This window comes from Saimiri boliviensis, chromosome 7, assembly GCF_048565385.1.
Source record: "Saimiri boliviensis isolate mSaiBol1 chromosome 7, mSaiBol1.pri, whole genome shotgun sequence".
NCBI lineage: Eukaryota > Metazoa > Chordata > Mammalia > Primates > Cebidae > Saimiri > Saimiri boliviensis.
Window position 1 is genome coordinate 98,994,958 of NC_133455.1, and position 27,872 is coordinate 99,022,829.

Sequence of the window (27,872 nt, forward strand, 5' to 3'; positions counted from 1 at the left end):
ATTAAGGACGTTTGGGAATACCTAATTATTATTATTATTATTATTATTTTTGAGGCAGAGTCTTGCTCTGTCACCCAGGCTGGAGTGCAGTAGTTTGATCTCGGCTCACTGCAACCCCTCTCTCCCAGGTCAAGCAATTTTCCTGCCTCAGCCTCCTGAGTAGCTGGGACTGCAGGTGTGCACCATCATGTCCAGCTAATTTTTGTCTTTTTAGTAGAGATGGGATTTTGCCATGTTGGCCAGGCTGGTCTTTAACTCCTGACCTCAGGTGATTGGCCCTTCACGGCCTTCCAAAGTGCTAGAATTACAGGCGTGAGCCACCACGCCCAGCCTGGGATACCTAATTCTTAACATTCGTATGATGCTTTACAGGTGAATAACAATGTTGGATATCATCGATTAAGGGCTTAGCTTGTGACAAGCACTTACACAAAAAATTATTTAACAAATATTTATTAAGTGCCTAGTATGTGCAAGAGGCTGTTCTAGTTTCTGGAGATCCAGCCTTAAACAGAAAAGACAAAAGTCCTTCCTTTATGGAGCTTGCATTTAGTTGGGGAAGGTAGAATACACAAAAAATAAATAAGTAATATATGTTATCGGGTCAAGTGGTGTTAAGTGCATGACATGAGGGTACGATTATCTGCACAGCTTGCAAAGTAATTTCACAAACATCATTAACTCATTTAACAAATATTTATTGAGCATACAACATGTACCAGCCATTGTGTTCACAACAACCGTATAGTTATTAGCATTTTAAGACCAAAATATTGAGATCTAGACTGGTTAAAAGATCTTTCCCAGTTAGTAGAACTGAAGGCACGGCATGATGGGCTACACCTGCAGTCCCAGCACTTTGGGAAGTTGAGGTGGGAGGATGGCTTGAGGCCAGGAGTTTGAGATCAGCCAGGTCAACACAGGGAGACCCTGTGACTACAATTAAAAAAAAAAAATTACAGCTGGTAAATTTCAGAGCCAGGACTCAAACCCGTATTTTCAGTTTCTAAGTATGGTCCTCTTTCTAAGGCAATAGCTGTAACTCTAAAATCTGAGCCTTGAAGATTCCTTGTTTTTTCTTTCATTCCGTCCATTGCTATAAGAATGAAATAAATATGTTTCTAGGAAAGTGTATTTCTACCTTCAGGGGCTCCTGGGCATGTGTGTGTTGCTTGGGCAATATTTTGTCTTCGATTAAATGAGTTGGATAGCTTAAAAATTCATGGTGACTTGCAAAAGATATTTAAAAAAATTTTACTTTCATAAACTTTTCTTTAAATGACTTTAAAGAAAGACATCTACTGTAATGTTCCCCTCTCTGTTTCATATTCTCTACTTACTTTTATGCCTTCAATTTCCTCTGGTCATATGAATTTTAAAATTAGGCCCTTTGACTCTTCTATAAACTGAATTTGGAGGCTCTGTCAAATCTCACTGAGACTTTGCTGGATTCTTAAAAGCTCATGGCTTTCTGAATTAATCCTTTACGTGAGAAAGCAGGGGAGATTCTTGGAAGTAATCTGAATTGACATCTATTTCTGTTGTTTTACAGCAGTTTCCCAAAGTTTGCAGTTTTAAGTAAATTTAGGACAATTGTAAAAAAGCACACAAACTTGAAAATGGTCGAACTGTAGGCCAAGGAATTCAGCCTTCTTATCCTGAATGTTTACGTACGGATTTTTCTTTAGATGTATTTTTAACAGTGTCCCCTTCACTTTTATTTTTGCCACAAGGTAAACCCATCTCCAGTAAATAGTTTTGAACTGATTTTAAACCAGGATGAATGCAGTACGAAAGCCAACAAATTACAGTTGACAGAGCATAGTTAAAAAAGACAGTTGGGTGGCTTGGGTATTTAATAATCTTTTAAAAGACACAAAAGCAATAATCTTTAAAAATACAAAAGCGACTTTTGTTCAATGTAGACATTATCCCTGTTAATATTTTGGTATGGCCTATCTTTTCAGACATGTATTCCCTCTGTAAAAAAATGGGATCATATTTTATGGGTTTCATTTCTTTTTTCTCTGCCTACTTCATTTTTATGGCTCTTTAGTAGACTGACATATTATGATTTATAAAACTATTTGTTTACTGATCATTTAAATTATTTCCCATTTTAACTCATTAATAATTTACAGTGCACATCCTTAAAGTAAAATATTTGAACACATCTGTGATTATTTTTATACCTCTGTAAACTAGTTTACAGAAATTAAATTATTGGGTGAAGTGTATATGGAGTTCTAAGGCTTTTGTTAGTTTTGTCAAATTGTCCTCAAAATTCTGTATTCCCATGAGTAATATATGGTAAATTAAAACACTGGATAAGAAACTGTTAAATGCAAACCAGGTACAGTGGCATGGTGCCTGTATTTCTAGCTACTTGAGAGGCTGAAGCAGGAGGACCACCTGAGCCCAGGAATTGGTGACCATAGTACTCTATGACCACACCTATGAATAGCCACTGCACTCTTGACTGGACAACATAGCGAGACCTAGTCTCTAAACAATAAAGTGAAACCCAGAACCACTAAATGCACAATACATAATACATAATATAAAAAAGCACAATACATAATCTCAAAAAAGAGAGTTGAGATCACATCAACCACTAAAAATATTCTGTTCCTTCATTTTGGGGAGTTTTCTATTTGAAAACCATCCCAAAGAAAGAAAGATGGAACACCATTACAATCGAGGGCTATATAGTGTACTGAATTGGAAATCTGAAAATCTGGTCCCTAGCCCTGGCTGTGCTGCTCATTTGATGTGTGTGGCTCCTCCAGCCAGTTATTCCGCCTGGGCCTGCTGTTCTTTATTTGTAGTGTGACCATACATTGTGCTCTATGTTTGTGGCACAAGAATAATAATTAGCAGCATCTTCTTTTACTCTCAAAGTGGACAATGCAGTCCATGCTTGTCCTACTTACCTCTGTGTGAGGTGTTTCCACTATTAGAATGGGCATATGCTGTTTTGCCTGCCCAGCCTCTTTCCCCTGTTGTTTTCTGTTGTGGCACCACTCTCTTCCATCATTAGTCTAAGTGTGTGCAGCTTAAGTCTCTCCCAGACACATGGCCAGTGTGGGCCAGTCAGAGCACCCCATCCTCTTGGACTCAGAGATGAATCTAAAAATAGCCATGTGACCCAAATCACGCTCCTGTGAGCTGTCCTCCTGGATTTCTGATGGGGCTAGTAGTACGCTGGCTCATATTGGTCCACAAGAGCCGATTATTAAATTTCTAGGAATTTTGCCAATCAGTTGTTAAACACAGCCATTATTAACAATTAGATTATATAATCTTACAATTAAAGTATATTAAAACAAAGGTAGTGAATACTTCAAACTTACAGCTTCCTAATTATTTTACTGTATTATATTATTACGTATGATGTTGAGTTATTTATGTGTTTTGACTCTATAAGGTGGAAATACTACAGAATAGACTACATCTCTTCCCAACTCCATGTATAGTGATGCCAAGTTGGTAGGCTGAAATAGTCCATGGTGGGAATATTTACACCATGGAAATTGGCAAATGCTATAAGCCAGACTTTTTTTTTTTTCTGGAAAGCCAATCATTAAACACTTATCTTCACATCACTGACTAAAACTAATGGGAAAGGGGCATTTGCTTTTCACTTTGTTGCTATGCTGGTAAAATATAGTCCTGGAGTAGCAGGAGGGCCATTTTGGTCATCTGGGGAGAGCTTGCCCAAGAACTGTGCTAGTGGAAGGGAAAGTAGAGCTGAGGGCTGTGAAATTACAAGATTCTTATTTTTCCTTTGGTTTTATTGAGGTATAATTGACAAATAAAAATAGAGACAAGCTTGGTGTGTTGGTTTATTCCTGTAATGTCAACATTTTGGGAGGCAGAGGCAGGAAGATTGCTTTAGCCCAGGAGTTTGAGACCAGCATGGGCAAAATAGCAAGATCCTGTTTCTACAAAAAATTAAAAATTTAGGCAAGGTGCGGTGGCTCACACCTGTAATCCCAGCACTCTGGGAGGTTGAGGCAGACAGATCATCTGAGGTCAGCAGTTCAAGATCAGCCTGTCGAACATGGTGAAACCCTGTTTCTACTAAAAATGCAAACAAACAAACAAACAAAAAACTAGCTGGGTGTGGTGGTGCACGCCTATGATCCCAGTACTCATGAGGCTGAGGCAGGAGAATTGCTTGAACCCAGGAGGCAGAGGTTGCAGTGAGCCAAGATTATGTCACTGTACTCCAGTCTAGATGACAGAGCAAGATTCCATCTCAAAAAAAAAAAAAATAAATAAATAATAAAAATTTAGTCAGAAGTGTTGGCATGCACCTGAAGTCCTAGCTACTCAGGAGGCTGAGGTGGGAGGATCACTTGAGGCTGGAAGTGGAGGCAGCAGTGAGCCAAGACTGTGCCACTGCACTTCAGCCTGAGTGACACAGCAAGACAGACCATGTCTCAAAAAACAACACACAAGACTCTTAATATGAGCATTTGGTATCTTAGTTGGATGAGAAACTGGCTTAATCTACATTAGGTTTCTATAGTTTATAAATAAAAGTCTTTTGATAATACAGACTCTGTGATCTATAAGACTCCCTTGTAGGTTCTTAATAATATCTGATTTCAAAATTAAATAAAAGGGGGAACTTCTTAGATCATATTTAAGTGTCCATAGTTACTGTCTTTGACAAGACAATAAAAAATAAAAAATATTCTATAATGAACTCACACAATTTGTCTCATTCAATCCTGCATAATGTTAGCATTAAATGTCTTATAATAAAAATTTAAGCCATAAGACAGATGAAATAAACTTATGTCGATAATTTTACTCATTTTATAAGATTTCCCCTTTTTTGAAAATAAAATATTGTGTGTAAGTTGATCCATTTTAAAACAATTTTTTAAAACCAACTTTTAATTATCCTCAGATAATGATTATTGCCTATATTCAACCACAGCACTGTGTCCAGAAAGCCCTGTTAGGATAAAGTTACTCTCCATTTTAAGGACACTGTCCTTTCTCACTTAGAAATATTGATTTTATTTTACCAGTGTGATGTCACTATGATGCACCCTGAGGTGCTGCTTCTTAATTAGTGAATGAGTCTGGAGTAGGTCCTACTGAGATATTAGGAATACTCTCCAATTTGACACAGCTGAAGTGCATATTTAACATTTTCTTCCTGGCTCACTATAGCTACGACCCATCTCACATACTGTTTGTTCAAAAGAATCAAAATCCCATCGGTGTGTTCACTTTCTGCTACTTGACTGTTGATAGCTCAGAGGTGTTAGTGGTTTAAATAGTCAACATTCACAAAAATCTTATGAGGCCAAACCTCATAACTTGCCAAGTGTTAAGATGGTTTAAATTTACCATCCCTGAAATAAAGTGTTTTTTTCTTTCTCTGACGTAAAAAGATGTTAGAGAAAGTCTGTTTTGATTTGGATGATTCCATTTAGAAGTAAACTAAACAACAAAAACCTTGATGCTGGCATTACTAGCTCTGCTAGAATTATCTTTCCATGCCAGAACTTCGGGGTTTCCTTGTCAATAGCTGGCTGCCCCCTCCTATTGCTAGTTTGCCCCTTTTTCAATAGTGAGGTGTCATCTTGCAACTATAACAGAAAAAGCTAGTTCAATTAATGTGAATGAGAACCGTGATACCCTGGAATGTAACAAGCACTTTTGGCGACTGACCTTGAGTTAATTCCCTGCACCAGTATTTGCATTTCCCAAAGTGTGTTCCAAGAACCCTAGTTAGGGAAACATTTCGTCAGTATTTCTCCGTGTGCAGATCATCTGCATCTGAACTACCTGGGTTGTTAAAGTATAGGCTCCAGGGCTGCTTCTGAGGGGCTTGGTAACATGACTTCTCAACCGTTTCTCTGAGTGATTCATATGTCCTTTGGGGAAAAAGGGGTCTACTAAATTTGTGAATTACTTTGTTTTTTCCTTTCTCTCTCTCTATCTTTTTTTTTTTGAGTCGCCCAGGCTGTAGTGCAGCGTTTCGATCCCGGCTCACTACAACCTCCGCCTCCTGAGTTCAATCGATTCTCCCACCTCAGCCTCCCAGTAGCTGGGATTACAGGCGCCCACTACCACACCCGGCTAATGCTTTTTGAATTTTTAGTAGAGACGGGTTTCACCATTTTGGCCAGGCTGGTCTCGAACGCCTGACCTCAAGTGATTTGCCCTCCTCGGCCTTCTAAGGTGCTGGGAGTACAGGCTTGAGCCACCGCGCCCATCCCCTTTTTCCTTTTTTTTTTTTTTTTTTTTGTTTAAACAAATGTGCACCGTGATGTTTCAACAAGTAAGACAAATGCCGTGAATGTGAAAGCTGCAGTTTGCAATATACCACATTTAGAAGCCCGGGGAGGTGAATTAGACAGAGGTGGTAGTCATTCTAATTAAACAATCAGGCAACTTCACAACAAGTTGATTTGCAGCATCAAAAGTGTCCATGTAAGTTTCTTTTCTCTTGATGATCAGAGGTCCCACATTGTCTACAGTCTCCTCGTTGTGTTTTGTGTGAGACCCATTGCAGAATGGGAATTTTTGGATCTCCAACAATGGCAGTACACAACTTGTTCTCCCAAATCCTCCATGTCAAAAGCATGTACTATCTTGGGGTTGTCTTTCTGGATGTAAAGGTTTATCATAGCTTTGTTTCAATGATCTTTAACATAAAATCTTTTGTAAGCTAGATAACCAATTGGAGCTGTCCCAGCAGCAATGGCAATTGCTACGGTCCATTCATCTTGTACGCTGGAACTGGAAGTCAGACTCAAGCCGCTGTCGCTTGCGAGGCGTGTGCACGCGGATACCCAGCACAGACGGGTTCGCACAGCCTGAGAGAGTCAAAGTGCCAGCGGTGTACTAAGGGCACCGACTCCGCTCTGCTCCTGCTGAAATACTTTCTTGTCTTACAGACTAAATTAGCAAATTAAAGGATCTGAAAAGTCCTGTAGTAGAGGCCTATCTCACTTTTTAAACCCAGGATTTTCTCAAATTGTTTGATTTTCCAGTTTGTTTTTGTTTTTGTTTTGAGAGATCTTTCTCTTGCCCAGGCTGGAGTGCAGTGGTGCCATCTCGGCTCTATGCAACCCGTGCCTCCCGGGTTCAAGCTTTTCTCATGTCTCAGCCTCACAAGTAGCTGGGACTGCAGGTGTGGGCTACCATGCCCAGTTAATTTTTTGAATTTTCAGTGGAGACAGAGTTTCACCATGTTGGCTTGGTCTCAAACTCCTGGCTTCAAGTGATCCGCCCACCTAGGCATCTGAAAGTGCTGGCATTATCGGTGTGAGCCCCACCGCTTCCCGCCTGAGATTGTTTGATTACAGAATTCTTTTTTTGGGAGGAGTATCTGTTATTTGATCAAATACTGTTGGGAAAGGTTACTCTAATAGTGTAATAACTGTCACAATTGCTTGTTAGCTTGAAAGTGTGTTACTGTAGCGTCTTTTTATAAGCATTAGACATAGATCTGAGTGTGAATCCTGAATTTGGCACTGTTGGTTCAGTTACCTAGCAGTCATATTCTCTTAATCCCAAGGGAGTTAGAGCGAAAGAGTGAGTTAATACCAGAAACATTGCTAGAAAAATAAACAAGCATTTCTGATACCATCATAGTATACGAAGAGCGATGTGTACGAATACTTCTGGCAATGTGTTTTGCCCAGACATTCTACCTCCTCCCTCTACACCTCCATAGATGTGGTTGCCATTTAACAATAGACTATACAGAGGGAGGAGCAAGGAGTGCTTCCAGAAACGCAGATCAAGTAGAACAATGGAAAAGAAGTAAACACACTTGAGCAGGAAATTGGAAGGAAGTGAAGTAATTCTTCGCTCTGCAGCAGAAGTTGGTGAAAGGCAACTCCAGTTTTTGCTTTCCACCGTTCTCCCATTAGGCATCAACACCACAGAGCCAGGCAGTAAAGAAATGATAACGGAGGACTGAACTTGGGGGCTTCTCTCTGGGGTGGGACTGCCTTTTGCTTGGCTCTGGAACTAGAGGGACAAAGATGGGTCCAGAGTTAAGGAAGTAGGGCACAGATTAGTTGAAGGGAGAGAGATAAGGAGACCTCTGGGTTTCCTTTCAAATCGCCTGGGCTGATTTACCACGACAGAGAAGGAGGCCAAGTCCTGGGCTCGCTCATCCTGTCCCTGACTGCACAAGACATTTACTGTCTCCGCGTTTTTCCATGCCTCGTCTCCTTTGTTCCTTTGTTCCCCTTTCTTTCCTTTTTTCCCTTTTTCTTCCTTTCCCCTTTCCTCCCTCCCTCCCTCCCTTCTTTCTTTCTTTCTTTTCTTTTCTTTCTTTTTCTTTTATTTTCTTTCTTTCTCTCTCTCTCTCTCTCTTTCTTTCTTTCTTTCTTTCTTTCTCTCTCTCTTTTCTCTCTTTCCTTCCTTTCCTTTCTCTCTCCATTACCTATGCTAGAGTGCAGTGCCCTGAACATGGCTCACTGCAGCCTCTACTTCTGGGGCTCAAGTGATTCTTCTGCCTCAGCTTCCCTAGTAGCTGGTACCACAGGCGCACACCACCACACCTAGCTAATTTTTTTTTTTTTTGCTTATAGAGACAAGTCTTTGCCATCTTGCCCAGACTTGTCTGGAACTCCTGGGCTCAGGTCATCCTGCTACCTTGGCATCCCAAAGTACTGGGATTACAGGCATGGGCCACTGCGTCTGGCCTGCCTCCTTTGTTTCAAATGCCTTTACCTTGTTTTCTCTTACTACGTGCCAATGGAACTTTGCTTATTTTGCTAGCTTAACCCCATAATGTTATATTAATGGTATGCAGTGAGATTGGGAGCTTTTTGAAGGACGGAGATACTTATTTATGTTGAGTATCTTGCACTAGGCTCAGCTTCTAGCATGAAACAGCTTTTCAAACAATGTTTGTGGTAGTCAGGGAGATCAGAAATCTCAACAAGATGCCTCTGAATAATCTTCAGAGCACTCATCTAGAGTTCGGTGGTATAGAATTTTAGAGCTGGAGGCTGCCTATAGACCCTCGTCATTTTACAAATAGGGCAGTGATAGTTCACACGAGAGGCAAGTGGTGAACTAAGACTCAGACCTCCTCGTTTTCAGTCCTGTGTTCTTTTGATTCCCCCAAGGTGGTTTGTATAATTAAAAAAAAACTACAGTACCCAATGCTGCATAACCTTTTATAAATTGTAGCATAAAGCAACATTTCATTTAATATTTGCATCAGTGAAAAATGTGGAGACATTGAGCTGGAAAATGATTTAAGGAGGATGTTCTGCCCCGACGTAGAATTTGTTCCATTTCTGCTTTTGCTCCTTGAATTTTTGCATCTCATTGTGTGTCTTTCTAATTCTTGGCTTAGCTTGGAAGCTGCAGTTAAAAAATGCTGGGTGAGAAGCTATTCTCCTGGCACTTTCAACTTTATTGGAAAGAGAAGGTCTCATAAATCACATAAGGGAACTGGGGCCTGTAGGACTGCTTAGTTGCCAAGTGAATTCTGATTGATTGCTTTGGAAAATATGTACATTTTCCAGGAGCTTATCTGAAATGAAATAAAGATTCATACTTTCTCAGACTGAGCTCCTGCTCCACCAAATTTCAGTCATAATCTGGTCATTTTAATCCAGTGAAAGGGTTTAAGTGAACAGCGTAAGCATCAGAAGTGTAGTAAAAAAATGCGAACAATAAAGCACAAATGTTATTTCAAATGGAGAAAGGTTTGGAACAACAAAAATGTTCCTAACTAAACAAAATATTAGAACCAGATTTAGGTTCTATGTCTTGTGTTGACTTAAACTTCTTTCTAATAATGGTCAGTTGTATCAGAGTGGAGAAATTATTGAGAAAACCATGTTATCAGATGCAGTTATCACTTTCATATCAGGAAGCAGTGTGAATTAGCATTTCAGGAGAACTGAAATTGTATGTGTCCACAGACAGCAAAATTCAATGGGAGGAAAACCTTTGGAGCTTAATCCTTCAAGGTCACAGAATCTGTGAAAATCTATGAAATCTGTGAAAATCTATGAAAGCTCCCCATAAAAATTCACATACACGTGAAAGCTTTCAGACCCATGATGCCCATGGGCGCTGGGATCCTACGTTAAGTACCTCTTATTTAGCTATTTTCCCTAGAATTTCTGGTTTCTTGATGTGGCAGATCTGCTGGGCTGGCACCTGGAACTTCCAACCCCTTCGCACACATGCCCTGTAGGGCCAGGTTGTAGCAAAAAGAAAAAAAAAAGAAAGAGAAAGAAGGATAGAACATCTGCTGTGAGGCTGATTCAGTTTTACTCAGGGTGAGGAGAAGTGCCCTTAATCCCCTACAGATTTCCTTTACTTTGTTGTTGTGTAGAAGGATCATCTGGTGGAGATTTTAAATTTTCTCACCACTTAGTTATACTTTCATTTATAGTACGTCTGAAAGGAAAATGCAAACTTTTCATTGGACTGACTTGGTAACTTGGTTCAGTGGTAGGCTAGGTTCAAAACTGCTCCATTGCCATTTAACAGAGGATTACAGTTTACGTGGGTAGCGAGTTCTGCTTTATTGTGGAGATACACAGTTTAACAGATTTTTCTAGTCTTTATTTATAACCATTTTATCTGAATTCATCTCTAGTGAACTATGGAAGCCTTCTTTTTGTATTATTAGCCCAGTGAACATGATGATGCATTCCTGAACAGACATGGGAAAGGCAGGTGGATAATAACAGTCTACAGTGCTTTTTGTTTATCCAAAAACCTACCATCCCCAGGAGGTTGACATATCATCCCATATTTAATCTGCCATCCATACTTTATGTAAAAATAATAATAATAATGATAATGATAATCATTTACACTTATATAGTCACTTTCATCTAGGGTATCTCAAAGCTTTACAAACACTAATTAATTCTCCTGGTCTCCCTGTGAACTAGGCAAGGCCCATTTTACAGGTGAGGCAATTGAGGCACAGATAGGATGAATGACTTCCTCAAGGCCCTTGGGTACTGAATGACAGAGAGCCCTGTAATTCTAGTGTCTAGAGCCAGCTGCATCTTCTGGGTGAGTGAGTGGGAGGGACCACACCAGAACAGGTCTTCTAGGACTTAGTTACCTAAACCCTAGTAGTACATAGAAACTCTGGGAGAGTTTCCAAAGTATATGCTTTTTCATCCCCAGCACAAACAGGCACAGCCTGTGAGTGGTTGCCTTTGAGGTCTAAGCAGTAGAGGTGGAGTTAAAGTTGGCTGTCATATGTCTTTGGATAGGAAGGAAAGTAAGAGCGTGGGCAGAGGATTGCATTTTAAGTGCATGCCACTGAATCAGAGTGGATTCAGACTTTTGACTTGTTTAATTCCGTTCCACTGTATGAACCATTTGATATGTACATAACAAGGATAAAATGATTAAAGAGAGTCCAGTATGTAACTGGCAACGTACCTAATGCAAACTAGCTTCTCACTGTTTTCAGTCTTTTTAGTTTTAGAGAATTCCTTGAAATTCTCCCAAATGAGTGGTGCTGAATTCTAGGGAAGATGATGCTTAATGAGTGCTTCTCTCTCTCTCTCTCTCTCTCTCTCTCTCTAATTGTGAGAAGAAATAGACAAATGAGGGCTTATCAAATGTTAATATGCATACCAGTCACCTAGGGATCTGTGAAAATACAGATTGTGGCTCAGTAATTCTGGAGTGGGGCCCAAGATTGTGCTTCCAGGTGACGTCCATGCTAAGGGTCCCTATAGCATGCTCTCAATAGCAAGACCCTACACTACTGGTTATAATTCTGATGAGCTTATTCCCACAACATACTGCTCTGGAGGAACCTTCAATCAATTGGAGTGAGGCTTGGGCTTAGAGGACCAAGGCCTGATTTGGAAAAGTGCTTCTACTCCTTCTTATCTAAGAGGTTTGGGACCCCAAATGTTTCAGAACCTTAGTTTCCATTAAATGAAGATCATTAATTGCTCCTTTGCAGGTTTGTTATGTAGATGAATAAAATAACCCAGTTGGAAGTGTCTGGCACATGCTAGCTGGGTGTGGTGGCTCATGCCTGTAATTCTAGCACTTTGAGAGGCCAAGGCGGGCTGATTACTTGAGGTCAGGAGTTCAAAACCATCCGGGCCAACATGGTGAAACCCCATCTTTACTAAAATACAAAAAAATTAACTGAGCATGGTGGCAGATACCTGTAATTCTAGGTACTTGGGAGGCAGAGGCAGGAGAATCACTTGAGCCCAGGAAGTTGCAGTGAGCCGAGATCTTGCCACTGCACTCCAGCCTGGGCAACAGAGTGAGACTCCGTCTCAAAAAAAAAAAAAAAAAAAAAAAAAAAAAAAAAAAATGTCTGGCACATGCTGTAACTTCACAAGTGATTCATTCTCTGGGCTCCCCAATTTACCCTGTCTGGTTACGTTTCCTAACAAATACTTTATAGTTTTCCCTCTATATCTGCTTAACCAATAACTACATTTTATGTATCTTGGCTTTTTCCTATTATTTTACTTCTAGATTCTTTCTCTTAAACATGTATAAGCCAGAATCAAATGTCAATATGTGTGTCAATATCGGAATGCTTTTCTTGAGCTGATTTCTTGTCTTGTTAACTGTTATAACATTCCTCTGCCTTCGTGGGTTCTAATTTGATCTAGGCCATGCAACGGAAGTGAGATTGTCTGGTATTCATTTAGTAAATAAGTATTTATTGAACACCTACTATGCTATGTCCTTATGCCCTGGGTATACCACTGAGAATAAGACAGACACTTTTTGGTTTTCCATATTGATTTTGTTTCCTCTGTTGACCTCTGAGCCACAGTGAAGTCTTGCTTTAATTCTCCATTTATTGATGAAGACTTTCATTTTCTTCTGGTTTCATTTTTGTCTCTTCCTCTTGCCCACGCTTATCCTTTAGATCTTTTTCCTTTGAACCTATCAGACTGACTAGGAAATTCTTTCCTAAAGAGTCTTTACAAAACTCATTTTGTGTGAAATGATTCTGATTTTTAATAAAAAGCAACATTGAAAGTTAAGCTTAGTATATGCATAGGAAAAAATGCAATAATATACACCTCACTGTTAACATTGGAACCGGTAAGAGGAAACTTTCACCTTTATCTTTATGTACTTTTGCATTTTGGGAGAAAAAAACCTCCCTCTTATAGTCAGCAAGTTATATTCTGTAACATAGAAAAGAAAATGAGAAAAAGTATGGGCCAGGCATGGTGGCTCACACCTGTATTCCCAACCCTTTGGGAGGCTGAGGTGGGCAGATCACCTGAGGTCAGGAGTTTGAGATCAGTCTGGCCAACGTGGTAAAACCCTGTCTCTACCACACACACACACACACACAAAACTACAAAAATTAGCTGGGCATGGTGGCATGCACCTGTAATCTCAGCTACTTGGGAGGCTGAGGCAAGAGAATCGCTTGAACTTGGGAGGAGGAGGTTGCAGTGAGCTAAGACTCCAGCCTGGGTGACAGAGCGAGACTCCATCTCAAAAAAAAAAAAAAAAAAAAAAAAAAAGAAGATAGAAGTTAATGGACAACCAAAGGAAGGATGAAGAAAAGTGAAAATGAAACTTAAAATCTTCAAATTTTCTCACATTCCCACCTGTAGTTTTATGTCTCAATTGCTGGATCTGTTAGGTTTCAAATCACTGGTGTGGAAACCCATCTTCCTGGGATTACGCAGCGTCAAGAACACTGTTGGCATGAAGGCAATACTAATAGTAAAGCAAGTAGAGCCATTTTTACAAGAGACAGCACTACCCAGATGGATTTTGATAAGGTTTGTATGTACCGCAAGAGGTCATAATTAACCACATCAAAGAAGGAGTGGCTTCTTAAGCAAATGGACTTTATCTTGCCATCTGCCAAAAAATGTACCAAATGCCCTTACTTTGCTAAAAAATATCTGCAGTTTTGGAACCAAATCTTCATAACTTTGAACTGATGAACATGATTGAAGAAATGGTTTTATTACTTAGACATTTGACCTCTCAGTCGTATTTGGCACCTTGCTTCTCTTATGTCCTCACTTGGACACATCATCTACAATTTACATAAACGAGAAAGTATTGGGTCATGGCTTAATTGGGAAGAGAGAGGAGTTATCTGATAAAAACAGAGCTGGAAGAATTTAATTTTTCTAGCTCATAGTCAATTTTCATCCTATCAGCTGGCATATTGGAGTGAGTAGTTGTTAGAGAATTGAACGTAGGCAAAACTGTGTTAGCATTTATGTAGGACTCAACCTGGTTTCAGACTGGAATCCTCTGGTGAGGTTTTTGCAGATTGAGCTTGATTTAATTGGCCAACTTTGGAATTAATTAAAAAAAAAAAAAAAAACAACAAGCACAAACACCTCTCCAGGTGTCTCTAATGTGTAGCCAGGAGAGTTACTTTTGGGACCGAGCCAGCCTTATAAGAGGTCTTTGGACTGCACAGCTTTTAATTAGAGACCATATGGTTCTCTGAAGGAAAAATAGATACTGTTCAAATGTATTCTTCCCTGTGATTTTTGTTTTCAGGTACATTTGAAAAATAATCATAGATGTACATGAATAGATTGGAATAGCCCAAGAATATACTGAACATTTATAATTGTGTTTCAGCCTGGGTACTGTTACTTTACATGCATAAAGCTCTAATATATTTCTCTGTAATTAAGACTTATTTCTTAAAAATTATTTAATGAAGCATTTCATCTTTTATTTCTGCAATACTTATTAAATTATCAATCTTTTTCAAATGCAGAATAAAAATTTGCTTGTCCTTGACTGTAAGTTTTTGGCTAACACTGGAGTTTCACTGGGAGCATCTTTCTTAGATTCTTTGCCTGCCTCTCCTTACTGGCGGTGCCACACTTGTTAGACACACCTCTATTGTTTTTCTTAGATCTAATAAAGGCGTTGGAGGATATTCTTGCTGTTTTGTGGTTTTTACTCTATTTTTTTCATTTCCAACATTACTTGGGGATATTTTTGTCTATGCTGTTCCCTACTCCACCCCTTTTCAGGGAGTTCTGGGCACAGCATTTTAGAATATAGAGATAAACCAGAATGTGCCTCATCATGCAAAATCCACATGTCAAAAGATCTGAAAAACATGTTGGGTGATGAGCATTTGAAGGGAATGAAGGCAATTGTACAAAGAAACTATGATGTGAAATTATATCGTAAATCATAACTTCCTTAATACATTTTCTTTCGTAATAAAATGAATTGTCCTTTTTAATGAAAGAAAACCCAGATCCTCCAAGGCCCTAACCCTGTTCCTTGATATGCAACTTCCTTTAGGTCAGGAATGATACTCATCATTCACCTGTGTTGCCAGTACCTCTGTCCTATTCATGATCAATAGGAGTAATAATTGATCAAAGCATTCTTTCCTGCTTGAATCTGGATGTGGCTTCAGGCAGTCACTACTAATTGATTGGTATTGGTGTTAAAGATGACATTATGTGTAATCCCTACCATAAAGGTCTCTTGCTAATTATTGCTGCCAGGAGGTTAATTCTGTCCTTTAACACCAAGGGGTCTTCATGATCTATATTTAAATAAGTTTCCTGCAATACCCAGACAACAATTGAGACAAGATCAGAATATTTATTAAGACTCTAATTAAGTCTAAGTCACTAACAATGTGGAAACAGAATAATATAAAACTAGATAGTGTTGCCTGTTCTTCTCTAACCCATCCTTAGCCTGGGATCCTCTAGCAGGATACCTCTTTGTATGTCTTCTGGTTTTCCTCCATGAGAAAGAGAGAATTTTAAACTCTGAAGCCTTTGGAACAGCTCAGAATCTTCAGGACTTAAAAATATAGGATCTAAATTTTTAAGTCCTGAAGATTCTGAGCTATTCCAAAGAAAATGAGGCCCCAAGAGAGAGGAATTGTTCTATTTGTTGCTTTCTGAATTCTAGGTGAACTGCCTGATATTTCTGAGGACTGGCAACAGAATGTTTATATGACATGTCTTTAAGAGAGACCACACTTAACTACAATTCTACTATTACCTCAAAATACCAACATTCCTTCAGCAGAGCCATGCTTTTCAAGGTTATAAATGTTGTCTTCAGATAATAGACTAGCTACCATGGAGAAGAAGGTGTGAGTTTATCACATATTGCTTCCAAGGGTCAATTAGACCAGTGGGTAGAAATCAGAGGGGGGCCAGGCCTGAGATTAAAAAGGATATGTTTTCTATTAATAAGACATGCCCTAATGTTATTAAGCTGCCTTAAGTTAGAGAGTGCTCCTAGTCACTGGGAAGGTTTAGACAATCTGGATCGCCCTGTGCCAGAGATGGAGTTGAATGGACTCCCTTCTTAGATGGAAAATTGAACTAAATCTCCCTTCTAGGGGGAGACTCTTTGATACGTTAGGTATAGCTAACCTACACGGTACAGCAGGAGTATTTGTAAGGAAGTAATCTATAAACCATTTGAACTTTTTAATCCTGACAGCTGCTGGCCAATTCAGGACAGAGTATAGGTGATGACGCTGCATCTGTAACTTCTGAGTGGGAAGATCTTTGAGTGGGAATTGAAAAGACAAGGTGATGAAAAAATAATTGTGATAATACATACTGTTCCAGGTTTTAAGCGAGTACAACCTAGCTGCATTATAATATAAAACTGTACAACTTAAAAAACACACATACGCAATCTATAATTACAAGTTTATGTGTACAACAGAGTCCATTTCTAAAAGAAGTTTTGTACATAATTTTGATCTTCAAATTGTAAGATGGAATATTATGTAACTAGCATACGCTGCTATAGAAAATATATAATGTTGTGGGGAGATATTCACACAGTACTGAAGAAAAGCAGATCATAAAAATAACATGTGAAGAATGATTCTACTTTTGATAGGTGAAAAGTATACATTTACATTTTTAAAGATAGATGAAAGATGCTTTGAATTTTGTAAGTAAAAGAAGACTGGAAGGACGTACCTCAAACAGTTAATAATGTATATTACATGCCCAGCTAATTTTTTGTATTTTTAGTAGAGACAGGGTTTCACCATGTTGGCCAGGATGGTCTCGATCTCTTGACCTCGTGATCCACCTGCCTCAGCCTCCCAGTAATCCCAGCTACTCAGGAGGCTGAGGCAGGAGAATTGCCTGAACCCAGGAGGCAGAGGTTGCGGTGAGCCGAGATCGCACCATTGCACTCCAGCCTGGGTATCAAGAGCGAAACTCTGTCTCAAAAAAAAAAAAAAAAAAAAAAAAAGTATTTTACGGGAGAGTAGAATGAAGGGTGACTTCTGTTTCTATTTTAAATGTTTTTTAAAATTTCCAAAGTTCTTAAAATAAGCAGGCATTAGTGATATCTTAGTTTTATATTTCTGCCATAACGAATTATGACAAACTTAATAGCTTAAAAAGCATGAATCTATTATCTTATGATTCCATAGGTTAAGAGTCCAGTGCGAATTTCACTGGGTTAAAATCAAAGTGTTCGTTGGGTAAAATAGAGTTCCGCATTCCTTTCTGGAGGCATTAGGGGCGAAGCAATTTCCTCACCATTGTCTGCTTGCAGAAGCTGCCCGCATTGCTTGGCTTATGGCCCCCTTCCTTCACCCGCAAAGGCTGCGAAGTTGTATCTCTCTGACCATTCTTTCATAGAAGTATCTCCTCTGGCTAGGTTCAACTAGAAAAGGTTTTCTGCTTTTGGCATTCTCTTGGTTAGTTTGAGTTTACCTAAATAATCCAAGATAATCTCCCCATCTCAAGGCCCTTATCCTTAATCACATTTGCAAAATTCGTTTTGTCAGGTAAGGTAACACATTCACAGGATTCAGGGATTAGGACGTGAATATTTTGGTGGGGGATGCATTGTTTTGCTTACCACATGGGGTCAGGGAAAAAAAAAAAACATTTTGTAAAAATGTATTGAATCCCTCCTGAACTCTTCTTTCTTTCTTTCTTTTTTTTTCTTTTGAGTTGGAGTCTCACACTGTTGCCTGGGCTGGAATGCAGTGGCGTGATCTCAGCTCACTGCAACCTCTGCCTCCCGGGTTCAAGCAATTCTCCTGCCTCAGCCTCCTGAGTAGCTGGGATTACAGGCACCCACTATCGCACCTGGCTAATTTTTTGCATTTTTCATAGAGATAGGGTTTCACTATGCTGGCCAGGTTGGTGTTGAATTCCCGACCTCGTCATCTGCCTGCCTCAGCCTCACAAAGTGCTGGGATTACAGGTGTCAGCCACCGAACCCGTCCTTGAACTCATTCCGTTTTTTTTTTTTTTTTTTTTTTTCTTGAGGCGGAGTTTCACTCTTGTTACCCAGGCTGGAGTGCAATGGTGCGATCTCGGCTCACCGCAACCTCCGCCTCCTGGGCTCAGGCAATTCTCCTGCCTCAGCCTCCTGAGTAGCTGGGATTACAGGCATGCGCCACCACGCTCAGCTAGTTTTTTTTTTTTTTTTTTTTTGTATTTTTAGTAGAGACGGGGTTTCACCATGTTGACCAGGATGGTCTCGATCTTTCGACCTCGTGATCCACCCGCCTAGGCCTCCCAAAGTGCTGGGATTACAGGCTTGAGCCACCGCGCCCCGCTGAACTCATTCTTTCTAATAGAAACAAAGTCATACATAGGCCATGTTCCAGGCTAGTCATCAGAGCCTGTGTGACCCATGATAGAGGGGACTTTACTCTTTTCAGTAAACTTGTTCAAACTTGTTAGTGCTCCTACACATCAGTACCTGAAAGAATGAACAATGACAAGTTCAAATGGTTTATAGATTACCTCCGTACAAATACACCCATGGTACTGTGTAGATTCACTATAGGTAACTTACCAAAGATTCTCCCTCTGAAAGGGAGATTCAGTTCAATTTTTCATCTAAGAACGGAGTCCATTCCACTCCATCTCTGGTACAGGGCGATCCAGACTTCGTCTAAATCTTCTCAGTGACTGGGAGCACTCTATATAACATAAGGTAACTGAATAACATTAGGGCATCTTTCATTAGTCGAAAATATATCCTGTTAAGCTCACGCCCGGCCCCACTTTAATTTCTACCCACTGGTCTAGCTGACTGTATCAGGAGAATACATTCAGAGTTCCGAAGTGGATGCCGGGAACACAACCCTCCCCGTTTTTTCTAAGCCTCTGCTTTCCTCTCTTCTTTCTCCCTTACACTTACATTTCCTCTCCCTTCTCATGTTAAAAAATAGTGAGTGACTCCCATGGCTTGTGGCATGAGTTCAAGCAGGATGGAGGTAGGAGGTGAGGAATAGCCGAGGAATTAGATAAGTTTGTGGGAAAGTCGGTGTGGGACCTCTCTTTTGGTGTAAATCTCTGAGGGTATCGTGGGAGGCTCCTGGTTCCCTCCTTTAGTTTTCCCAGTGGCCCAAAATGATTGACTTACCTGCTTCTTTTTAACTCTTTCCACTAGTGTCATTAAAGGCTTCCGTCATGTTAAAAGAAAATCCTTAGCCAAATCAAATTTAATGGAGTTTATTTGGACAAAGAATGATTTACCACTTGGGCAGCCTCCTGAGCCCAGGTAGACTCAGAGACTCCAGTGAGTGGGGTGAGCCGCAGGGTGGAAGATTTATGGGTGAAAAAGGAAAGTGACATATAGAAAACGGAAGTGAGGTACAGAAACAGCCCGATTGGTTACAGCTTGGCATTTGCCTTATTTGAACATAGTTTGAACAGTTGGCATCCTTTGATTGGCTAAAACTCAGTGACTGGCATAAGAGGAGGCCACAGTCTACTGACACATCCAGATAAGTTATAGTTCACTATGTACAGAGAAACCTTTACACGGAACTTAAAATATGTAGGGAGGCACCTTTAGGCTAAACTTGGCTTAAGAGTTCTTACTTGCTCACCCTGGAACAAAACAGTTGTTTATACAAGCCAGAGCCCTTCTGGAATTTTCTGAGGGCTTTTTCTATCCAGCAACTGGGGACAGAAATCTCTCACATGCTCCCTTCTACTTGTACACTGGTTCTGTAGCCCCTGGGTGCTAGGGAGGAGCGTTGTGCAGAAAGGGCAGCAGGCTCTGAAGCCGAGGCATGGAGAAAGGCCGGCAGGAGGCTTCGCTGTCCAGCCAGGTAGCAGCCAGTGTGAGGGAGAAGGTCTGCTTTTCTCCTGTGGGGTGAGCTTCCTCCAGCCTAGGCCAGCACAGTCCCAGTCCAGGTGGGTGGATCCCAATCAGCAGAGCAAGTCTGTCTCCTCACCATGTTCAAAACATGGCGAGTATATTTGTTCTGAGCTTGCTCCGTAGTTAGTTGACAAGGTGTCTGAGAAGGCTTTTCAAGGACAAGCCTAAGTTGCCCTCTTTTTTGGTATTTAGTGGGGAATCTTGCCCCTGGCTGGGGACTAGGGCTTGCCGCCTAATGATTGTAAGCCAGAAATAAAATCCTAACTCTCCAATTGACTAAACTGAAAAGACCCCCTCTTCACCAAGGGGACCCCAGAGAAACTCGAGAAATGAAATTTCTGGTCATGAGAGGAAGGGAGGCCAGACACACCTCGTTGTACTCTTTTGAAGTTTAGGTTAAAACAGAGATCACACTGGCAAGACAGAATCTTTGTGGCAATGGGAGACCTAACTACAAAGAAAATCTAAGGCCATGCGAGGCAGGGGTTAAGTCACATTCTACAAAGCACACAATCTCCTCTCCCCATTTTTTTTGAGGCAGAGTCTCCGTTTGTCACTCAGGCTGGAGTACAGTGGCCTGATGGCAGTTCACTGCAGCCTCAACTGCTTGGGCTCCAGTGATCCTCCCATTTCAGCTTCCTGAGTAGCTGTGACTACAGGCGTGTACCACCATGCCAGGCTACTTTTGTATTTCTTGTAGAGTCAGGGTTTTGCTATGTTGCCCAGGCTGGTCTCAAACTCCTGAGCTCAGGTAATCTGCCCACCTCGGCCTCCCAAAGTGCTGGGATTACAGGTGTGAGCCTCCACGCCTAGCCTTGTGTTGATTTATTAATTGATCCATAATTCCTGTCTGCCTAACACGCGTAAAACCAAACTGCAACTGGGTCACCTCAGACACACTTGCTCAGGACGTCTTGACACTGTTCCCTGGGCCATGGTCACTCATACTGGTTTACAGTAAGCCTCTTTACAATATTTTAAAGTTTGGTTTTTCCATTAGCAATGATGAAGAGGATGACATGTGGCTTCCACGTGTGAGTGCTTAGCATGTTTTAGACTGTGGGCTGAGTGCCTACCTGAATCTAGTTAAATCTTCATGATGATATTATGACTTAAGAACTATTTTATCATTATTATGTGACAGTGATTTTAAAATAACACAGAAAATATATAAAGCTATACAGTAAGTTAATGATATATGTAAGCCATGCAAAAATTATTGATAATAAAATACACTGAATAGAGCAATGAAGTCATAGAAAGGGCTTAGCTATGGCTGTGCTAAGCCTTGGAAAAACACAGGTGGAATAAAATCTAGAGGCCTCTCTCCCTCTTTCCCCCCATCTGCTCTCTTTGGATGGACCATGCTGCAGTCACTCTGGTGCTCTTTCTACCCCTAAAACACACCCAGCCTGTTAGGGGCTGAATAGTGCCCTTTTCAGCTCCCTAAAGTCATATGTCCAAGTGATCACCCCCAGTACCTCAGAATGCCACTGTATTTGGAGATGGGGCCTCTACAGAGATAATTAAGGTAAAATGAGGTCATTGAGGTGGGCCCTAATCCAATATGACACATATCCAATACTACTGTGATATTATGATGTATATACATTTTGGGTTTTGTTTGTGATTCCAGGTTCTCAGCTCCTATAAGCCTTGTTATTTCCTAAGTGACTAGAGCAGTAAGAATATCTTTTGTTAATTTATTTGGGCTTTTGTTCTGGGTTCTTGAAGCACCCTAGGAACAACTTCAGAGCAGTGAAGGAGAAAGTTTTTTTTGTTGTTGTTATTTGTAACAAATCCTTTTCAACCACACCTGAGCTGATGTGAATGAGGAGATTTTTGGAAACTCAGAGTGGCCACGTGATGGGGTTCTTATTGCCAGGGGAACTAGTCACGGGGTCAGGGGAACTAGCCCTGTGCTCAGTGCCAGACTCCAACCACCCAACCACCAGGGAGGGGAGAGGGGAGAGAGGCTGAGGGTTAAGCTGCTTACCAATGGCTGATTGATTTAATTAATCATATCTGTGTAACAAAGCTTTCATTAAAAACCCGAAAGAACTAGGTTGGAAGAGCTTGCTGTTAGCTGAGCATGCGGGAAGATGAACAAGAACACGTCCACAGGCTGGGAGGGTGGCACACCCCAGCTCCACCCAGACAGACGCTCCTGAGCTCATGACCCTTCCAGACCTTGCCCTCTGCTTCTCTTCATCTGGCTATTTGTAACCTTTAAAATATCCTGTGTAATAAACCAAGTAAGTGTTTCCCTGAATTCTGTGACCTGCACTAGCAGCTGGTGGGAACCCTGGTTTATACTTGGCGAATCAGAAGCATGGGCAAAATAACCTGGGGCTTGCAATTGTCTTCAGAAGTTGGGGGCCGCCTTGTGCGACTGAGTCCTCAACCTTTGTGGTCTGATGCTGTCTCCGGGTAGACAATGTCAGAATTGAGTTGAGTTAGAGAACACCCTGCTGTTGTCCTCTGCACAATGGCTTGCTTGCTGATGGGAGAAATCCGCACACATGTGGTGTCACAAGCGTGTTGTGATAGTATAGAGGAAAATGGTTTGCTTTTCCACCCACAGACACATACAGAGGGAAAATGAGGTGAAGACACAAGGAAAAGACAACTGTCTACAAGTCGAAGAGAGAGACCTTAAAAGAAATCAGCCTGCCATCTTGATCTTGGACTTTAAGCCTCCAGAACGGTGAGAAGATACATTCTGTTGTTTAAGTCACCCCGTTTGTGGTGTTGGTTATAGTAGCCCCAGCAAAATAATACAAAGCCTTTTTCTGTACTGGGAACTTTGTGCTCTGCATTTTCTGGTTGGAAATCTTTGCTCCCACGCTCAATTCAAATATTTCTCCCTCACAGGGGCTGTCCTCACCAGTCAACTAAAATCACAGTCAACTTCTTATCAGCAACCCCTAGCACAGGAGTCTGTTCTGTGTTTTTTATACTTCTATTAGCACCTGATATTATTTATTTGTGTTACTGTTTATTTTCTCTTCCCTGATCCCTTCTAGAAGGGTAAATGCCTTAAAGGTAGTCTCTGGTTCATTTTTATGAAATAAACTTTTGTCAGTTCAGAGCCAGGGTCTGGTGACTAAAGAAAAAAAAAAAAAGAAATAACCTTTAATAGAAGGAATAGTTCTGATCCCCCAAGCCACTGTGCAAGGTCCATGACATTTTGGTATCTGCTATGGGCAATCATAGACCATCATCAGTCTTTCATTATTCTCTTGCTCCGAGTTCAGGTTTTTAAAACATTCATTTTCATTAAATCATTTGATTTTTTATAGGAGACTTGGCTTTTTTCCAATACGCCCTGCAAATGCTGGTCTGTTTTACTTACATTAAATTAAACCTAAAGCTGCCTCTTTCCATGTTTTAAGTTCAGTCTAGAAGTTTCTCCATATGTAGTGAACCATCACCTAACTGGATGTGTCAAAAGACTATAACCTACTCTTGCAACAACCACCGAGTTTTGGCCAATCTAAGGTGATCAACTGTTTAAACCATGTTCAAATAAGGCACATACTGAGATGTAACCAATCCAGTGATTTCAGTACCTGACTTCCGTTTTCCATACCTAGCTTTGCTTTTTCTGTCAACAAATCCTTTGTGACCATGTGTGGGAGTTGATCTGAACCTATCTGGTTTTGGGGCTGCCTGACTGGTGAATTTTTCTTTGAATTGAACTCAGTTAAATTGTTTGTTCTTTTAACACCTGTGAGCAACAAGGCTGCATCTTAAGTGAGGCCCCCTCACCCGAGTCCACACTTCCGCGAGCTCTTCTGCATTTGTGTTTGCTTTGGTTTGTGTGTTCTCCTTAAGGAGTCAGCATTCTGCTTATCATAGTACTGAGAGGGGAGTAATAAACCTCGTCTGGCAGGAAAAGCAGCTCTGCTTGGAGACAGAACTGAAAATAGATTTCCCCACTGGGCAGAAATACAGATGCATGAAATCTCTTGTGCATCCCATTCGATACTCCTGGCAGCAATAATTCTGGGATCTTATTATTTGAATGCTTCTTGCCCATTGTGATGAGGAATACATATCCACACACTAATGTACATATAAACCGTAGAATATTAGAAATGGCAGAAATTCCGTTTATTGTGTAAGTGAAACCCAATTTTTCCAGTCATTTACTAGTCAGGAGAGCTGGTCTCACAATTTTATATGGAAATACTGTATTTGAAGATATATGATCTTCATAATTTTGTTTCTGATATGGGTGAACAGCAATCTGAGAGCTACCAGATTAAATAAAGAACCATAATAATCTTTTTTATTCCTGGGAAGAGAAATGAGGCTGATTTGAAAAAGAACATATCAACTTGTTAATGTTTCAAAAAATATCTCATTAGAAGTAAACACAATTTCGTGAACATTCCAGTGGTGCTTCATTTAGCTAATATTATTACTGCCTCATGGAAACGGGAACACTCAGCTGTGTGATGGGTTGTTTTTCACACTTATCTGTGTCACAGGATTTTTCAACTGCTGAAACAGGGTAGAAAATATCCAATTTTACTCTTTTTTTTCTTTGTGGTTAAAAGGAAGCTGAAGGAAAAGTGAGGACAAAATATTGACTTTACAAATGGAAACTTAAAATGACAACAACACAGATCAAACTCAAAACACTTCAAGGGTGCTGATTGGCTCTTTAGAATTTTTCTGGGATTATTGTTCCTTTAAAATTATCGAGTGAACCGGGAGCTCTTCTCGATGACTAGTAGTTTCGGATTGACAGCTGTCATTTCTCTTTAGCAGATAAAGAGGCACTTTCTTTCTTTTAGTTGTTAGCTGCTAAGGCAGTTTAGTGAGCCCTGGAGAACCAGGTCAGGGTGGGCACATAGACTGCTGGCCGATTTACACTCCAATGGCACAAAATCAAACCGCAGTTTTGGACTTGGGTCTAACGGCAAAGGCAAGATCGAACATTGGAGCACTGATTAAAGTCAAACCTCCCAGTTTCAAGAGGTTTATTCATTTTTTAAAGGCCTATTAGTAATTGAATGAGTTTACAGTTCTGAGTAACTGTATGTATGGTCTATAGCAAACAACCTGAACAGCTGTTCTAAATGAGTTCTTTATATTCAGCCTCTAGAAACTTGTAATTACATTTGAGGCAGGACATGTGATACCAGAAGATATAAAGCTATTTAGCTCCAACTGCCACTTGAATTCAAGGAAGGCAGTTCAGTAAGAAGAGCGGAACACACCAGAAAATCACTGCCATTAATCATCTCTTAAAGTAGAACTGAAGAAAGCTTTTCTTTAAAAACAAATAGATTTACTCTTTTTTCATTAGTCCTGGGCTTTAAAAATAAATTGTGATGAGGCTGCATTTTCAGCAGCAATTGACCTTTTCTGTCTTACATTTTCTATCTTGCTAGATGATGTTAGGAAATTACAGGCATAAATACTGTTATAGCATTTCTCTTTAAAAGTGGAGGCTCAAGAAGAAAGTTAAGAAACACTCTGATTTTCAACAACCATGAAATTGAGTGTGGGTTACTCCAAGAATTTCTCCCCATCTCTAGCTACAAAAGCATGCTCTCTCTAGGAGAACATGTGTATGCCTACTGAAATGGTTAGATATTTGAATATAAATAATCTTTAAATAAACAGACCATGTTTTAAATGTTGCCTATGTTAGCAAAAATGGACAGATTTGAAACCGCTGTTTCCAGATAGATTGACCAAAATCTAACAGTTACTGATAGTTTTACCAAACTGAAAAATCTTTATCAATTTTCTGACTCTTTCCATCATTAATTTATTCATTATTGAAAAAAGTATTTACTGCGCCATATTTGGTTCTACAACTAATGACAGTGAGCTTTAGGAGCTTGAAGTTTTTTATTCATTTTTAGCAATATATATTCCATTTATCTTAACATTCTTGAGATCTGTCTTCTGATTCTTTAGATTAGAAATAGGTCTAACCAAATTTCTTTTTCTTTTCTTTCTCTCTCTTTCTTTTCTTTTTTTTTTTTTTTGAGATGGGGTCTCACTCTATTGTCCAGGCTGCAGTGCAGGTACAATCTTGGCTCACTGTAACCTTTACCTCTCAGGTTCAAGCCATTCTCCTGCCTCGGCCTCCTAAGTAGCTGGGATTACAGTTGTCTGCTACCACATCTGGCTAATTTTAGTAGTTTTAGTAGAGATGGGGTTTCACCATGTTGGCCAAGCTGGTCTGGAACTCCTGACCTCAAGCTATCTGCCCATCTTAGCCTCCCAAAGTGTTGGGATTGCCACCATGCCCAGCAGTTCTAACCTAATTTCTTTCTGACTTTTGTTCTCTTGGGCCATGCCAATTACAGGTCAAGCCAACCCTTCCCTTAATAGCCTGGGACACTGGTTGGCATGAGTCAGAGCTGGAGAGCCACACGAAGACAGTGCCTGCTGCCCACACGGGGCACAGCCACACGCTGTTTTCCAAGATGCACCTTGTTAGCTTGTTTCTGATGAGGTATGTCATTCTCCTCATTTTCTACAATTTCATACTTTTGCACTTTTAATCATTTTTTAAGACCCAGCTCAAATCATTTTTCTTCATTAAAGCTTCATTAATCTACCTTCTTCATTTTCCTGTAAAATTTCCATTTATTTGTATTTTTCTTTCAGTACACGGCTAGAAGTGATTACATCTATGGAGGTCAGATTTTTTTCCTCTTGTGTTCATACTAGATCAAAAGTTCTTTGACAATAATATTGTTTCTCATTTTCTAGTAGCCTCTGCTGTCTTTCAAACATAAGGTGCCTCATAAATATTTGTTGACAAAGTTGGGAGGAATTGGATACAATATTATTGATATATATCTAGATATGGATTTTGTTTTTGCCTTTATTTTTTCATCGATTCCTGAATGTAGTAAAAAAAATGAACAAACCCATATCAGGACTATATTTACAGTCAACGAGTCCTTGAATTAGAGTGAAACAACTGAGGCTGGTATTTAGCTCTTTATGTGAAATTTGTGGCACTAATTTTCCCAGTGGCAGTTGGGGAAGTCACCAACACAGACATAACGTCATTGCAAACCAGGAGGCCAAGCATAGCTGTGGGAAAGAAAGCCATGTTCAAAGGGAAATATCCAAAATAATAGAATGGAGGGTCTAGAAAATCACCACCATGAATGCTGTTTTTGTGGTCTCATTTTCCCCAAGGTTGCTCTGGTATGAAAGTCCTTCTTTAAGGAGATAACATAAAAAGAAATGTGGTGGCAAAAAAAAAAAAAAAAAAAAAAAGCTCACTCTTATAATGGTCTTGTATGTTCTTTGGCTATTTCAATGTAATGTTTATCTAATAAATAGCATTTCAGTGTTAAACAGTAGAGCTGTGTCTCCACTCCTGTGCCAGAAGGCTGGACCTCCTTCAGGTCTTGCCATGCTCTTACTGCTGAAAAAAGTTCTGTTTTAATGAAAAGAGATACTATGTGCCCAGAGCCAGTACCAGTGATGCCTGCTTAACATTTTCATGCTTCTGCATAGTGCAGAAATCTACAGAGTCACAAGTTCGTGTGTGTGTGTGATTACTATATGTATGTATAGTAAACGTGCATGCATACATAAAAAAATAATTTCAATAAAAACTGACAATAAACAGCACCCAGATAAGCAGACAATACTTTTTGGAGATAGAATTCTATGTAACTGCTTCCTGTACTAAACAGTTTATCAAAGAAAGGCATTGTTCGAAAGGAAATATCCTTTGTGTATGAAGATAAATGTAATAAGGATTATTGTATATA

The 27,872-nt window shown here is 40.1% G+C and overlaps 1 pseudogene; it reads right to left on the minus strand.

Annotated features, from left to right (window-relative positions):
• Positions 1–6,378: 6,378 nt before the first annotated feature.
• LOC120365025 (CDGSH iron-sulfur domain-containing protein 1 pseudogene) overlaps positions 6,379–27,872 on the minus strand; it is a 29,703-nt pseudogene continuing 8,209 nt past the window's right edge.